At 38.3% G+C, this 16,262-nt stretch overlaps 1 pseudogene; it reads right to left on the bottom strand.

The window, feature by feature from the left end:
* Positions 1-4,004: 4,004 nt before the first annotated feature.
* LOC125345830 lies at positions 4,005-5,592 on the bottom strand (annotated as a pseudogene).
* Positions 5,593-16,262: the final 10,670 nt, after the last annotated feature.

The following is a 16,262-nucleotide window of genomic DNA, read 5'->3' as shown; positions in this document are numbered from 1 at the left end:
TTCCTTTTCTAGAAATCATGAAATAAGAATCCTTCAACTTTCTTCATTTTAAAGGTTGTTCCAGTTATTCTGAGGCCTATGTATTTCAATGCCAAGTTAGAGTCAAGCATCAGTTGACATTTTGATAGGAATTATATTAAATTCTGTAGATCGATTTGGAAAGTACCAACTTTTTTTTTTTTTTTTTTTTTTTTTTTTTTTGCCAGTCCTGGGGCTTGGACTCAGGGCCTGAGCACTGTCCCTGGCTTCTTTTTGCTCAAGGCTAGCACTCTGCCACTTGAGCCACAGCGCCACTTCTGGCCATTTTCTGTATATGTGGTGCTGGGGAATCGAACCTAGGGCCTCGTGTATCCGAGGCAGGCACTCTTGCCACTAGGCTATATCCCCAGCCCTCGATTTGGAAAGTATTGCTGTCTGAACAATATTAAGTCTTCCTGTCTGTGAATCTGAGATATCTTTCTACTTAGTATTTTTTTAGTAATGTTTTGAAAGTTTCAGAGGATAAGCTTTAAACTTCTTTGTTAAACTTGTTCCCAAGTATTTTTGATGTTGTTGAAAATAGAATTATATCCTTACTTTTTATTTTTAAGTTTTCATTGCAAGTAAATAAAAATGAGATTCATCTTTGTTGAGTTTGTGTTCTACAACTATGTTGAACTTACTTATTACTTCTAAAAGTATTTTTAGTATATCCCTTGTTTTGTTTTTTTTTTTTAAATACAGTGTTATAATGAAGATAATTTAACTTCTTGCTGTTCAGTCTGGATGCTCTTCATTTCATTTTCTTTTCAAATTGATCTTGATAAAACTTTCAGCACAATGTTGAATAGGAATGCTGAGAACAAATATTTGTATCTTATTGTGGATATAAGTTCTTTTGTAAACTTGATAAAGTTCCAGGTCTTTGTCTTTCAGGTATTCTAATCACACCTTGTGAAACGGTCATTTGAGTTAGATGCAGTAATAGTCTGTATAAAGAATCCTTATCCCAGCTGGGTGCTGGTGGCTCATGCCAGTAATCCCAGCTACTCAGGAGGCTGAGAGCTGAAGATTACGGTTCCAAGCCAGCCCAGGCAGGGAAGTCTGTGAGACTCTTATCTCCAATTAACCTCCAGAAAACTGGAAATGGAACTGTGGCTCAAAGTGATAGAGTGCTAGCTAGCTTTGAGCTTAAAAGCACAGGAACAGCACCCAAGCCCTAAGTTCAAGGCCCACAACTGGAAAAAAAAAAAAAGAGAAAAGAATCCTTATTGTTGGCATTGGCAATTACAATCGTTAGAATGATGGCTAGACACAGCATTATTAAGGGATTAAAACTCGGGTTCTAGTCACTATGCACATGCTACAATAGAGGTTAAATTAATGTGTTTTTCATTACAGGCTAGGTAGCTATCTCTAAGACATTTCAATCAATGTATATTTCATTCTTTTCACCAATTTTATCAACATCCACTAATTTCACCAGTGAAAATTTATCTGTGACATTGATTAAACTAATTAGCCAATTAGACTTGGGGTTGGTTAAAAAAATAGCAATAGATGAAATATGTGTACTAGAGAGAGAGAGACATCTGGTGGGTAAAATTTCTGACAAAATATAATGTCAGCTTCAAAGGTCAAGTTTTAGATTAAGACAATTACTTGTCTTTGGAATATAGCTTAAATTACTGTGCACACACCCTTACATTCATGCATTATAACAATTCTTGGTACTGAAGTATTTTAAAGCATGGTAAGGATATTATAACAATGCTAACTTGGTAGTCCGCAGTGTGGCTGAAACAGAACTCTTGTTTTCTTCTTAAAAATATTTCCCCATGGAAAGTTCCTGCTCCCATTAAATGATGTAATTAATGCCACCATCAATGCATGTGCTTGAGCCAAAAATGTATTAGTCCCGATTTTTCATTCATTGTCTTCTGCAACACATTTATTAGCAAATCATTTTATTATACTTCTAACTCATAACTGAAAGCTATCTTTTTCTCCTCTTCACTATCACCACTTCAGTCCAAACTATCTTCTTTACATCAGTTTAAAAAATGTTAGAATAACTATCATCAAGAAGACAAAATGGGCTGGGTGCCAGTGGTTCACTTCTGTAATGCTAGCTACTTAGAAGGCTGAGATTTGAGGATCATGGTTCAAAGCTAGCCCAAGCAAGAAAGTCCCTGAGATTCTTATCTCCAAATAATCACTAAAAAGCTGAACATGGAGCTGTGTCTCTAGTAATAGAGCACTAGTCTTGAGCAAAACAAAACAAAACAAATTCAGGACATTGCCTAGGACCTGAGTTTACGTTCTAGGACTGGCACAAAAAAGAAAAAGAAAAAAAAAAACCACCTATCTTAGCTAGCAAGGATTTGAGACAGATGGACCTTTATTTGCAGCATGTAAGAATGTCAATCCAGTCACTGTACAAATCACTATGAAAGTTTCTTTTTTTTTAAATCAGAAATATTTTTATTAGTATTTTGGTGTCAATGTTAAAATTAGGAGTACAGGATCATAAACTTGGAAGATAGAATCATTTATATTTTTACCTAAGAGTAGGTGACAGCAGCCCTACTTTTGGACATTTACCCAAAGGAATACAAGCTAGATCACACTAAAGCTACCAGTACAACTATGTTCATTCATCACAGTACAATTTGCCATCACTAAAATATGGAACCAACCCAGATGCCCCACAGTAGATGAATGGATGAAGAAAATGTGGTACATATACACAATGGAATTCTACACCTCTTTTCAGAAAGAATGACATTGCCCCATTTGTAAGAAAATAGAAGGACTTGGAAAAAATCATACTAAGTGAAGTGAGCCAGACCCAAAGAAACAAAGACTCTACAGTTTCCCTCATCGGGAATAATTGTACACATCTAGGATAGCCCTAGCAGAAGATCACAATAGATGATGCTAAGTGAAATGAACTCCAAGTTATGGAAGTAAGTGGTTTATCATTGTTGTTGTTATTTTCAATGTACCATGTGAAATTAAGTCATTTTCCTTTGTCTTTCTTCCCCAGAGTTTTATCTCTGATGTCACTGTTACTGATCTCGGTACCTTGGGTATTGTATATACGCTTATTGGAACTAGGGAAGGGAAGGAGAACATCAAAATGGAGAGACAAAGGATAAAAGACAAACCAGTGCAACGGCAATGCTTACAAAACTACATGCTGTAAGCCAACTGTACAACTCATGGGGGGGAGGGTACTGAGGAGGTGGGGAGGTAGGGAGGGATGAGGGAGGAGGTAACAAGGTGAATAAGAAATGTACTCACTGCCTTATGTATGAAACTGTAACCCCTCTGTACATCACTTTGACAATAAATGAATACATAAAAAAGAGTGGGTGAGAAAAATAAAGAAAATAGATTTGGTGAAATCACAGCTCCTTCAAATAATTTTGGGTGCTATGGTCTTTATTGAATGATTGTTGAATGATCAACAATTGTTGTTTAAGGGTCAGTAAAAATACTCTCACAATGGTTGGAAATTTAAGCATCACATAAGCATTATCTTTCATTTTGCTTCAAATACGAAAACAATAAGTAGATGGAAATTTTCTTATCTTGACAAGGTATAAAATAAGTTCTCACTTTTTTTTATAGAATAAGGAATAATCAATTCCACACAAGATTGCTTATAAAAACTGAATCTGCTACCACCTTTTCTTGATTTTTACCTAAAATCTGATTACTAGAATGTTTACTGAGACGTCACAATCTTAATGTTAGACTATATCAGCCTAAATGCTTAGGACAGGCAGAAATGGATTATTCTTTTTAACTAGTATATCCTTCCTTAACTTCTAATCTAAACATAACATGTAAAAAATGCATTATAGAACATATCACATTCTACTTCAGTTCTTTAAAGGGTGGAGAAGTTTTCTTCAAAGAAAAAAATTGGTGTTTCTCTAAGGAACAGGAAAGAAAGCATTTGCTCATTCACCTCTGCTTCTCCACTGTCACCTACCATAATAGAATTAAAGTGGATGGCTCAGGACTTCGTACTCTTCTCTGTCTTTGAACTTTCCATTTTTCTCCTGTGGGTCCCACTTAAGTGTGACAAAAGATATGATTTTTAAGCATCTATCCTAGTATCTCAATATAACTGGATAACTTCATCCCATTCTGAAATAAGCCAGATTCCTTTGGGCTGCATATTAGGGGATGAGCTCTTCCAGTCCCATATCTTTACAGGAATCTTCCAGGTCTTACCATAGTTGGCTTCAGTATATTCAATGATTTCACAGGGCACATGGACTTTCATGTCTGCAAACTCAGTCCAACAAAGTGTAAACTTGGGAAACAGATATTTAAACTTTTTTCCTGTTTTAGCCTGAGTGCCTCCATTCCACATATGGTCAATCTCTTCATAGAAGAAAAAAATGTCAAGTTTTACATCATCTTTTCCCAGGAAAGATAGTTCCAAGCTGTCTTCTGCCTTCCCAAACTTGTGTTGGAGTGCAAGTCCTGCTTCCTGAAATGCTAAAACAATGTCAGATTTGTAATCTTGTATAAAAACACCTATGTCGACATCTTTGCTATAAAGAATAATATTGCACTGTCGATACCATCCTAGACAAGTTCCACTGCTAAGCCAAAACGGTACTCTCAATTTCTTTAACGTTTTGGCTGCTAGCTGAAGCAACTCCTTTGCACTCTTCCGAAAGGACATGGCCTCCACAGTGTTATCATCAAGATACTGCTGAAAGAATGCTCGAGCTTCTTTATACCTACACTCAATAAATCTTGAGTGTGGTATTTCTTCTAGAAAGTGTCATATGTCTTTTGGAATGAGAACTTCCAGTCCATCAACAGTAACTTGCTGTAACTCTGGCCTGTCAAAAGCTCTAGGATAACGGCCAAACTGTAGCTTTCGAAAAGGAACAAACTTCCTGTCAATGTGCCCTTTGAGTTGTAGATGGCCATGCCAGAGGTAGTTGCGACTCCTCTCATGGAAGACCACCAAGTGGATGGCATGAGTGGACAACCTGCAGACATAGTGCAGGGGGACTTCAGTTCCAGAAAGTGAGTCGATCCCATCTAGCTGGGGATCCTTGCTCTCAGTCTTTATGCACTGAAATCCTATGTTCTCAGCTATCCGAAACCAGCCTTCCTCATTCTTCCACAGATGATATTGCAGGGCAAATGCAGTGAAGTCTCTTGCAACACAGAAAAACTTGCATTCCGAAGCAGAGCCACGAAAAGTATTATTCACTTGTTTATAGTTTTTATTAATCAGTTCCAGAATCAAAGTATCAATAAGGAACACTGGTACACTTTGGCTGGATGTTAGCATAATAAACTTCTTAACTGCACGCCACTGTATACTATCAAATCCAATTCTGCTTCCTTTGGATTTTGATAAATTAGCTCCATTCTTTGCTGACAAATAATGCTTGTAGTAGTGCAACTGAAACAAAAGAAATGCAGAACTTGTCAGAGTTAACAGGGCCAAAATCACGTTTTTGTTGATTCTACTCATGGGGTGTTGCCTTGGTTGTCTTCTGAAAATAATCTGGTTGTTTTCATCTTTTTGGATTAAAAAAATCATTTTCTATGAACACAGATACTTCTCATACCGCAGTGGCGGCCACTCTCTGAAAGTTTCTTAATAAATTGAAAATTAATCTTCCAGATGATTTTATGCTGATTTTGGTATGTATCCAAAAGAATCAAGGTGAACTTCCCATAGACATAATTGTATACTCATCTTTGTTTTGGTACTACTCATAATAACAAAATCATTCAGTCAGCCTAAATGCCTATCAGTGGATGAATGGATAAAGAAAACCTGTCATGTCTCTGTAAAATCTAAAGGAGGAAGAGGTGAGGAAAGTAAAAGAGCAACACTTGGGGAAGTGGTTTCTAACCAGCACATAAGCTCCAATAGAGCAGAAATCTTTATGTTGTGGGTCTTTTTGTCTCCCTTATGAAGAAACATATCTGATGCCTAGAAGGAGTCAATAAATATTTGTTGAATGAATACGTAGACACTTCAGAATAAACGAATGTTGATCAAAGGAGCATCACAATTGCTGCTTGACTGAAATTTCTGATATTAAATATGACTGAAACAACTGATCTATAATCTGGAGATCAATACTTCTTTTTTTCAATTTTTTATTATCAAACTGATGTACAGAGAGGTTACAGTTTCATACGTTAGGCATTGGATACATTTCTTGTACTTTTTGTTACCTTGTCCCTCATACCCCTCTCCCCCCTTCCCCTTCCCCTTTCCCCCCCTGAAGTGTTCAGTTGACTTACACCAAACAGTTTTGCAAGTATTGCTTTTGTAGTTGTTTGTCTTTTTTTACCCTGTGTCTCTCAATTTTGGTATTCCCTTTTAATTTCCTAGTTCCAATACCAGTATACACGGTTTCCAATATACTCAGATAAGATTACAGAGATAGTGTAGGTACAACCACAGGAACAAACAGTACAAGAAATGTATCCAATGCCTAATGTATGAAACTGTAACCTCTCTGTAAATCAGTTTGATAATAAAAATTTGAAAAAAAAAAGAACACCATCAATAATAAAAGCTACAGATATACATGGGACATTGAAAGTAGTTACAACTGTGATATAACAATTGTAGAGATCAATACTTCTTTAGGGACAAGAACTGATTATATTTATTTGTTGTAATAGTATATAGTGAAGATCCACTTTTACAACATGTGTGCATTTTTTGTTTAGTTTGTACATCACAAAATGGCTTATGTCCTAATTCCACTGAGTAGGTTGGGATCTTATCTGTTTAAATTTCCTTCAGTGTGTGATTCATCAATTAACTACACACTCCACATGCAGCTCTTGGCCAGGGTTCTAACAAAATCAGAATCCCTTGTGATACTCCAGTAAGGAAACTCATCAGTATTTTTAATTTAAAAAATAAGAAAAAATAAAATTTCTCATTGCCTCATATCAGTCTCAGGTGCTAGACTAATGAATTTTTTTAGTATTAATTTCTATCTTAAAAAGGAAACTGTGCTTCAGGTTGCAATTAGAGGGAGGTAGGAGAGTGAAGTGGAGCGGAGATGGGGAACACAGGATGGTTGCTCCTGTGTGGAGTGTCCTTTGAATAATAACAACTTCAGGTATTTACAGGCTGTAAGTTCTTTTCTTTCTCTCACTATTTCCATTACTAGATACATCAAGGGAGTGACATATAAGTCTACCAGGAACCCTTGCAGAGATTTAACAATTCAGAGTCTGGAACCAAAGAACTGCTGTGTTGTCAATGTTTAGAAAATAGCTTCTCAGTCAAGCTGTATTACAAAGCTATAGTAATAAAAACAGCTTGGTATTGGCACAGGAACAGGCCTGAAGACCAATGGAACAGAACTGAAGACCCAGAAATGAACCCGCAGAACTATGCCTACTTAATCTTTGATAAAGGAGGTAAAAAACAGGATGGAAGAAAAATAGCCTCTTTAACAAATGGTGCTGGCAAAACTGGTTCAACACATGCAACAAACTAAAACTAGATCCTTATATATCACCCTGCACCAAAATCAATTCAAATGGATCAAAGACCTCGAAATAAAAACAGATACCCTGAAAACACTACAAGAAGGAGTAGGAGAAACACTTGGGCTCCTTGGCACAGGATGAAACTTCCTTAATAAAGGCCAAGAACTGCAACAGATCAAAGAAAGGTTGGACAAATGGGACTGCATCAAACTGTAGAGCTTCTGCAGGACAAAGGACATAGCTTGCAAGATAAACAGAAAGCCCACAGATTGGGAAAAAATCTTTACCGGCCATACAATGGACAAAGGCCTCATATCTAAAATATGTGCAGAACTAAAAAAATTAAATTCCTCTAAAACAAAACCTCAAAGAACCAACAGCCCCCTCAACAAGTGGGCTAAAGACTTCCAAAGAGACTTCTCTGATGAGGAAATGAGAATGGCCAAGAGACATATGAAAAAGTGCTCTACATCACTGGCCATAAAAAAAAATGCAAATCAAAACAACATTGAGATTCCACTTCACCCCAGTAAGAATGTCCTATATCAAGAAAACTAACAATAACAAATGTTGGAGTGGATGTGCCCAAAGGGAACCCTAATTCATTGTTGGTGGGAATGTAAACTGGTTCAGCCACTCTGGAAAGCGGTATGGAGATTCCTCAGAAGGCTAAACATAGAGCTACCCTATGACCTAGCAGGCCCACTTTGGGGCATCTACCCAAAAGACTACAAATAAGAATACACTAAAGCTACCAGCACAACAATGTTCATCGCAGCACAATTTGTCATAGCTAAAATATGGAACCAACCCAGATGACCCTTGGTAGACCAATGGATCAGGAAAATGTGGTACATATACACAATGGAATTTTATGCCTCTATCAGAAAGAATGAAATTGCCCCATTTGTAAGGAAATGGAAGGACTTGGAAAAAATTATACTAAGTGAAATGAGCCAGACCCAAAAAACATGGATTCTATGGCTTCCCTCACAGGGAATAATTGGCACAGGTTTAGGCTACTCACAGCAGAGGATCACAAGTGCCTAATAGCTATGGCCCTATGAATGCATAAGATAATGCTAAGTGAAATGAACTCCATGTTATGGAAACGACTGTTATATCACTGTTGTAATTACTTTCAACATGCCATGTGAAACCGTAGCTTCTGTTGATGATGATCCTCTTATCCCCTTTTTGTGGTTGTCCGTGCGCTATCACTGTATCTCATCTGAGTACCCTGGATACTGTATATACTGGTATTAGAACTAGGGAAGTGAAAGGGAATATCAAAATCGAGAGACAAAAGATAAAAAGACAAACGACTCCAAAAGCAATACTTGCAAAACTGTTTGGTGTAAACCAACTGAACAACTCATGGGTGGAGAGGGAAAGAAGGAGTGGGGAGGAGGGAATGAGGGAGGAGGTAACAAATTGTACAAGAAATGTACCCATGGCCTAATGTATGAAACTGTAACCACTCTGTACATCATTTTGACAAAAATAAGTAATTGTTATTAAACACACACACACACACGAGTTATTCATTTGGGCACAACAAATTCTATGGAATTTGCAACTTTTTGTTTATGACACTAGCGATAAGGAATGATCGTGTTTCTACCATTTTGATTTTCATCTTTTCAAAGCAATTTTATTTTGTCATATTGTTCAGCCCACACACTTTCTGAAATTATGGATAGAAGTATATTACAAATGTTGATACAAACATCAGTGCTGTGGTAATATTTAAATGAAATCCACTCCAAATAGAGTAATAAACCTGATTTACTAAAAGTGATGAACCTTTCAATTTGGCAAAGAAAAAATCTAGTTTATATAGTTCATTGCTTAATTTCTAATAACTATTTCAATCTTGGAGACCACTGAGAAACTGATAAGATTTTATACACTTTGTGTTAGCAATGGGAAGGAAAACAAAAAAGTAAATAAAATATTTTTATAAATAAAAAAGAAAGAAAACAGCTCCTCAGAAGAAAAGCTCTGATTTGTGATGTGTACTGGTTTCTGTAGTGATTACCCTACAGGCTTCTGCTTCACCAGAATTTCTGATATTAAATATTATTTAAACAGTGCAGTTATACTCTGCAGCTCAATCATCCTTTTGGACAATAATTAAATATATGTTAATTATGGTTGATCTCAAACTATCAGAGCTACCACTGAATGTGGATTTAGGAAAAGATGCTGATAATTGACTCTCATGAGGCATTATAAACTGGCTCCCATATGACACTGGATCAAAGATACAAATTATCAGCTTCAAGCCTAGAAACTTTGAACCCACTACAAGAAAGGAAAGATCTGATAATAAATGTTATGAGGTTCAAACAATTTCATACTCTACTCGAAATATGAAACAAACATCCAAGCCAAATTATAAAATAAACAAAGATGTACAAAGCACAACAATAAAAAATCCCAAAGAAGGAGAGAGAAAGAAGTTTAGAAAGACACGAAATTCTTTAGGAGGAGGTCCATGTTTGTGTTGAATGTTAATATGAGAGAGGAAGGAACAGAGACGTGATAGAAGGTGGAGATGCTAGAGTATGGAAAGCAGCGGTCCTCCCAGGAATAGGGCACTAACTAAATACTGCTGGGATGACTTGTAATTACTGGGTCAGGCAGCCTCCTTGATGCTTCTCTTGGCACATGGGAAGAATTAAAGGGCAAGCAGAAGGGCATTAGTCCCACAGAGTGTTGTCTTACAGGGGCCTCAAGAAGTGTCCTCTTTCCTTTGCTCTAGATCTTCCCTATGCCCATAGGAAGCCCAAGGAACAGCTGTGGTCAGGGGCGAGGATCCATGCATGATCTTGGGAACCTAAGGAGAAAGATGTAGAGGGCCTAACTATAGATCAGAGTATTGCTATGTAGATCAGGAAGAAGTGTATCTAGATTCTCTCTCTCTCTCTCTCTCTCTCTCTCTCTCTCTGAATGTGTGAATGTATTTTATTGTTGTTAATGATTCTCTTTCTCTGGAGAGCGCCAACACAACCCCTATGCTGTCCCTCCTGTACTCTCATCTACCCTGTTAGTGGCCACGAATGCTCATGCTCATCAATTGGCTTCCTTACTCAACAGCTTCCCTATGGGTCAGGTGCATGGAAGGTGCTGGCTGGAGGAAGAAGGTGCCGTTAGGGTTTTGATTCTTGTGGCACTTTCCCTGTTAGGCTGTGAGTTGACAATGGCTGTGTTCTTTTACCAGAAGCTAGAGCTCCTGTTCAATAGCCTGCATTACATCTACACCTATGGCTGCAAAGAGCTACAACTCAGTGCTCGGTGGGGCTCAGTGGGTCCCCATAGCCCTCCTTTCCTTTGCTATTCAGGCCCTACTTAGTAGGGGATCGCCAATGTTGCCAGCCCTTTCCCTCCCATTCCCACCTCCTTGTACTTTACCATTTTTCAAATTTTTCCTTAATCCTGCCTTGAGTTCTGTAAATAATGCTCAATTTCCCTGCTTGAATGTGCCATCTGTTTCCTGTCAGAACTCTTGAGTAATTCAATACTCTTGTTATTCTCATTTATGCCTGAGGAAACTGAGGCTTAGAGAGATTTGGTAACTTCTCCAAGGCTGGGATTGAAGCCAAGGTGTCTGACTCTAGTGGCAATACTCATAACTTGTGAAGTACATACTAATCACTTCCTCTTTCAAAATCAGTGTCCCCATTTGCAAAAATGGGATTAGTATAACAATTCCTGTTATGGTCAGTTTTATGTGTCACCTTAACTGGGCCACAGAATGCCCATGTATTTGATTAAACATTATTTCAGGGTGGGTCTCTTAGAGTATTTCTGGAAGATATTAACATTTGAGCCAGTGGACTGAGTAAAGCAGATGGCCTTTCTCAATGTGGGTGTGCACCATCTAGTCCATTTGAAAATGTGAATAGAATGCAAAAAAAGGAGAAAGACTGGACTGCTCTCTCTGATTGACACCTTGAACTGGGATATCAATTTTCTCTTGCCTTCTGTGCTCCTGTCCTCAGGCATCAAGGCTTGGACAAAAATCTCCATTATCATTTTCCAGTTTTCAGCTCTTTGAATTACACCACCAACTTTCCTGGGTATGCAGCTTGCAGAGAGCAGATCATAGAACTTTTCAGCCTAATCATGCAACACACACACACACACACACACTCTCTCTCTCTCTCTTTCTCTCTTTCTCTCTTTCACTGCCTCTTTCCCTCCCTTCTTGTCTCTCTCCTTCCTTCTCTGCCTTCCTACTTTCTTCCTCCTCCTCCTCCTCCTCCTCTTCCTATGCCTCCTCCTCCTTTTTTCTCTTTCCCCACCCTCACTACATACATAATATATGCCTGCATAGGTACATACATATATGAATATATAATATATATCATATCAGTTCAGTTTCTCTGGAGAAAAAACACTAACTAGTGCATCTTATTGTACAGTTCTAGCAAGCATCCAAGAAATATTAACCATTGGTATTTTCTACAAGAGGACCTTAATGAAGATAGAGATTTCCACCTCGCTGATAGGTGGATGGTACCAGCACAAGGCCTGGCACACACTGGCTTCTCAATGTATGGCATCATATGCTGTTGTTTTTAAATGTGACACTGTCCTGGAACATGCACTTTGATTCTATGTGAACAGAGATTTGGGTTGAAAGGTAGGTGAAAAATAATATGAAGTGCATATCTATGTATATATATATATTCATATTCTCATGTAAATGTTACAAAAGAACCAAGGAAAGGCATTTCAGGTTTACAGAAGATGAAATGGAGAACCAAGAAATTACAAGTACTTATTTAAGGTCACTACTATATCTGGCCATGAGGGATTCCAAGCCAAATATTAATTCCATATTTTCCTGAGCCAAAGAGGCCTTATTAATAAAAGAAGTAATAGTCAATTGTTCAGCAGTGGTATGATGGGTTCTATTGTTGCAGCATAGAAGTATTTCCTGTTGGTGAATAGCTGAGGTCTTCAGTATCTTGCATCTATCCTGCCCACTTACTTCAGCCTCCTCCTCCCTCCAAAGACAGAATCCCTTCTTCTGGATTATTTTCATATCTTAATGGTTAGTTATTAATTAACTCATAGAACCAAATAGAGTAAAGGAACTGGAAACCTACATCTTAGATATGTAAAAGAGTACACTATTGTAAACTTTATGGAAGTTGAAGAAGGAGAGTGACCTGGTCATTTTCAGAGCATTACAGAAACTACCATTTCAGTGCCTCTGTCCCTTAGCTAATTATTTTTTTGGAGGAAGAAGCTTCAGAGGCAGATTTAGAGTGAGAACAATGGAGGGGTATGTTGTGAGAAAGCCTAAATTCTGAAGCCTCCACATTGTAGCCATGTTTACACTTGTGTCCTAAGCCAATGGTCTCTATGGTCCTTTTAGAATGACTTGTTAGGGAGCCTTCAGATATAAACATGGAAGTGGTGAGGAAAGCTGGATTCGTGGATATATATATATATATATTATATTATATATTATATATATACATACATATATTTTAAATCAGTTACATGGGGTCTCCATGATTTACTTGAAGAACTGTACCGGGACCTACTCAATAGTATAAGGACACTCTTGTATATCTGTGGGGCTGAGCTAACAGCCAGCAGGTAACCAACCTTTGCAGGATTAGGGAATATTTTTTTTCTGCCAAAGATCATTTGGATATTTTTTATATCATTAGGGGCCTTACCACATTATCAATATAGGAAGGTAGTCTATGGGCAGCCTGTGAAAGAAGCAGTACGCGTCTGCCCCATAGTGGCCCAAATGATTGCACAGGCCATATATAACACTCAGGCCTGACAGGGTGCCATCCATTCCTGAAGGAATTTGGGCTATTGGCCTTTGTAATTGATAAGAGGGATTTAGGGAAGAAAATTTGGTTTGAATGTTTGTCCTCCTCCTACCGCCCCCATTCATATGTCAAAATCTAGCTACCAATATTATGTAATTCAGAAGAGAGATTTTGAGAGTAGTGATTAGGTCACAAGGGAAGATTCTTTATGAATAGGATTGATGCCCTTGTAAATGAGGCTCAAGACAGAGGCCCTTCCAGTTGTTGAGGATACAATGTGAAATCATTTATGAGCCATGAAATTGGGCCTCACTAGACAATGAATCTTTTGGCACCTGGATGTTGAACTTTCCAACCTCCAGGACTATGAGAAATAAATTTTTGTTGTTTATAAACTATTAGTTTGCTGCATTTTTTATAGCAACATACACAGAATTAAGAAATACTGAGTCAAGGTTTAAAGTGTAGAGTCTTAGGTGTAATGGAAGAAGAGGCTAAGAAAAAATTAGTCACTGAGAGATTTTATGCTGAGGGAGATTTAACTCTACGTTTCTTTGCCAAACATCAGGCTCTGTCCTTGCTGTGAGAATCTGCTAAGGTCAGCTCTTGCCCTTTACAAATCTCTTCTCTCTTCATTTCTTTCAAAATGGACTTCCCCTGGATGACTAGTGATATGCTGGAGAGCTTCTTATCTCTGACTGGAATAATGCTTTAATAATTATATTACCCCTAAACTTTAATCTAAAATGTATTGGAGAATTAAAAGTATTTCTTCAACAAAAAGCTAACTTCCACCAGTGAAAGAGATAGTGTTAGAATGGGAGAAGTGATCAGGGATTAGGCGGGAAGTGAGTGAGGCAATTCCAGAATGGCAAGGACCACACTGAACTGGCTAATGGAACCTTTGTCAAGGTTTTCAAATACTTCAGTGCCCTTTAAAAACCATTTCCCCTCTGCCCTTATGTTTTTGTCCAGGCTTAGAGGTGAAAATGAAATAGTTGAAAGTGTGATGCTGGCTCTATTGACTTCTTTTGGGAGCAAAATGGTTACAAGCTTCATGGGAAATCCTCTTAGCAAGTTAAAGGACCTTAGGAACAGGATTGATTATCTCATTTTCAGGGACCAAAGCAAAATTTAAAAGAATTAGATTTCTCATTCAAATTATTTTTAGTCAAACTGTCTTATTATTGAACCATACCTTGAAAGAGAGATATGAGAAACCAAATGTGGAGCCCTTCTTTCTGGAGACCTTGAGTGACTGCACAGGTCACGTGCTTCTGAAGCTGGCCCTGCTTTGGGGACACTGGAGGGTTACCCTGATCTCTTTTTCTGACATGGTAATACTGCATTTTCCATTTTCAACAACATGGTAGTTTCTTTTGTGTGTTGACATGTGAGTACTCTTTTTGAGGCACTTATGTTGACTTTCAAAATAGGTCTTTAAAAACTCATTTTAAACCTTCATAGGTCATACCACTGCCATCCTTAGATATAAGTATTAGTAAGGGAACGCTGCCCAGTGCACTACACTTAAGGGGGCTTTGCTGTGGCCCTTTTCCAGCTTAACTTGTATCTGAACATGAGCCACAAATGCCCAGGTGACTTAGACTTCTGACTTCCTTGTCTGTATGGTTTTGATCTGATGTCTTACATGGGTTCTTCCTACCCAGATGGGACTCACTACCAATATTGCCACTCCATGGTTTAAAAGTGGGCCTAGAGTCAGCTGCTTGAGGGCAAATAAAGAGATTGTTCTTGTCAAAACTTGACATGTGGGCTCCTCTGGGATATCTTCACCTGTTTTTATGGGGTAGCTTCCTCCTCCAGAGGAAGCTGAAAGGAAATGAGCAAGGGATGGGCTGAGCATTCTGCTTTTCTCTTTGCTGACATATTCCACACAGGAATTGTAAGGATTCATATTTCTAAATTATATCCTGGCTTTTCAGGCCATTATCAAAGTATATATTGTTCTGAGATGATCAAACATTTTGGTGAACAGTTTTCTAGCTTGATTTATAATTTTAAATGTTTTTAGAATTACAGTATGTGGGCTTCCATTTGTATTCTTGCTGTGGGTCTTATAAGCTTTAGAGGCATACCTGGATGGATGGTGGGGAGCAAAAAAAGTATATATTTCCATAATGAACTTCAACCCCAACTTCCCCACAAATATTTTTGTACTTTGGTTACTCTAACATTGTGAAGATATACATACGTGCAAACATACATACCTGCATACATATGTACATATAAACTATGTTTCTTATTTTGATTAGTAAAATATAGCAGATTTTTATGAGGCAAGCACTCTTGCCACTAAGGCCATATCCCCAGCCCCAATATAGCAGATTTTTATGATGGAATTCTTTTTCATTGAATTTTTACTATCTGTAAGTAGTTGTACAATGTCGGGTATGGCTATACCTTTAAGACCTGGGACTGCGTGGCTATTATTCACTCTTACCTTCCCCCGGTCCGGAACTGGAAAGTCGGCCCAAACCAGCCCCACCTCTCTTCTTGGAGCACATGTCTCATAATGGTGCTGGCCTGAGCCCAGGGGGCCGGTCCTGGGGGGACTGTGATCTCCACCTCTGCGGGAAGTTCTGTGACATCACTGTGATGGACAGTTCATCAGCCAATCGTTAATACCCACTTAGTCCCTCCTCTTCCTGCCACCATTACTGTTATATAAACCCCTCCCCTGAATAAAACTTCAGGAAGCTCCTGAAGCTTACTCCAAAATGCCCACTCGTACCTGGCCTCCTTCGGCCACACCCAGTCCAGAGCTTACCCGTGGCCCTTGCTCCCGCATTACTTCCTACTGGCCAGAGGATTGTGTGAGAGCGAAAGGGGAACACACGGAGGGGGCAAATAGGCCCGGGATCTACACGGAAGGAGGTATAGAGTTAGCCCAGCAGTACAATGGGAATCATTTAAGAAATCACTTTATAAGTACAATGA

The sequence above is a fragment of the Perognathus longimembris genome, chromosome 2, assembly GCF_023159225.1.
Source record: "Perognathus longimembris pacificus isolate PPM17 chromosome 2, ASM2315922v1, whole genome shotgun sequence".
NCBI lineage: Eukaryota > Metazoa > Chordata > Mammalia > Rodentia > Heteromyidae > Perognathus > Perognathus longimembris.
The sequence above is the reverse complement of the archived record's forward strand: the minus strand, read 5'-3'. Positions and strand labels throughout refer to the sequence as shown.